Source organism: Frankliniella occidentalis, unplaced genomic scaffold, assembly GCF_000697945.3.
Source record: "Frankliniella occidentalis isolate FOCC.00 unplaced genomic scaffold, Focc_3.1 Scaffold12, whole genome shotgun sequence".
NCBI lineage: Eukaryota > Metazoa > Arthropoda > Insecta > Thysanoptera > Thripidae > Frankliniella > Frankliniella occidentalis.
The window spans coordinates 2618161-2619817 of NW_026267142.1; positions in this window are offsets into that span (position 1 = coordinate 2618161).

The window sequence follows — 1657 nt, forward strand, 5'->3', positions numbered from 1 at the left end:
TTCATGTTTGTGTTGCCAAATTACCGTGGCGGAAACAGTCGGCTGTAAAATTAATTGAAATTCACGCCACTGTGCTTTAGTTACCACTGCACCCTTGAAAAACAAAAATCGATGACAAAAGTGCAAAATTTCCCCGTGACGGATGCAAGCATATCATATATGGTTTTGCTGCAAGTAGTGTTTATTGTTAATGAGTTGCCAAGGCGAACCTCATCTCGCGCCTTTTTGGTGGCGTCATATCCCTGCTGTGTGATTGGTTGAGTTGATGCAAAACCTTTAGAGGGGATGAACACCCAGATTCAAACGATAAAAAGCGAACACTTGTTGAGACAGATGGTTAAACAACTTTCTGCGAGTACACCGCCGTAACTGTTCCGTCACGCCCGCGACGTGCACGGTGAAGTACGTGTGTAAAAAGGGAGAGGAGGCGTGACTGACCACGAGAAAACGGACCAAACGGACAGTGCATTACTCTGTGCGGCCCGTCGCACGGCCGCAGCCCGCCCCAGCAGGGGCTCACGGCCCGTCGCGGGGGCCCCGCCCACCCTGCCCCGCCTAGCTACAGTCAGCTAACCGGACTCGGGCGGGGTGGGGATGGTACGCGGCACAGCACCGAGGCCCCACAGAGTGCAGAGGAGCGGGGTGGGGGGCAAGTGGGAGGGACTCGCGCGCCGCCGCGGCCGGACGGGCTGAACCCCACAGGGGACACCGTGCTCGGCTGCGGTCAGCTGAGCTGGGGAGGGATCGGGGCCCAGGGCGGGTCTCCGCGGCCGCTCTCGTGGTGTCCAGTGGCAGCGACCTCGCTGACAGTGAAACATAATCACGCGCCCCGACGATTCCTTGCGAGCCAACAAGTACTCGCCTGGCGGGCCGCGGTCTGCTGTAGTCAGACCAGCCTAAGGTCTCGACTGAAAAGACACGGGCAGCATAGAGATTTCAAAAGGCGAGTGATTCCACTGCCGGCAACGTGCAGCAGGCTAGCTTCTGCCCTGCTCGGCGCACCGCGGCGAGCGTGTCTCAGCGCCGGTGGTTTAACTGGAGCGCCGAACACTCGCCGCCCGCTGGGTAGGCAGCCTTTCTGCCTCTGATGTGGATGTGGTGACATTCGCCGACATTGAATACCTGCTGCAGCGTCCTTTGTAGGGTGTGCTCCAGAAGAGGCTTCTGCGGCCCGACCCGCGGGGGGGGGGGGGGGGGGGGTGCTGAGAAGGCACCTGCAGACTGATTCCGAAGAGCGCTCAAAGGGGGTTGCCCCATGAGTGCGACAAGAATGGAGCTATACGAAAGGTATAGAACAGCGCTCTTCGGAATCAGTCGGCTGGTGGGGCCCCCGTTTGACTCGGTGATGGCACCTGGGCCTCTCCCGCTAGCATCCCGATATTGAACAGACGCCACCGTTTTGCAGCATTAACTCGCCCACTGGCAGCGTGCCCTTGTAGGGGCACACGGTCGGGTCCCCGCCCCGGCTCGCCTCGCTCCAGTCAGCTGAGCACACTGGCGTGGCGTGGTGGGGGTGGCACGGGGCACGGTGCCGAGGCCCCACAGAGTACATGGAAGCGAGGGTGGGGGTCGCGCGGAGGGGCCTCGCAGGACACAGCCTGGCCGGACCGGCTGGACCCCGCCGGGGGCCCCTCCCTGTCCGGCCGCGGTCAGCTGA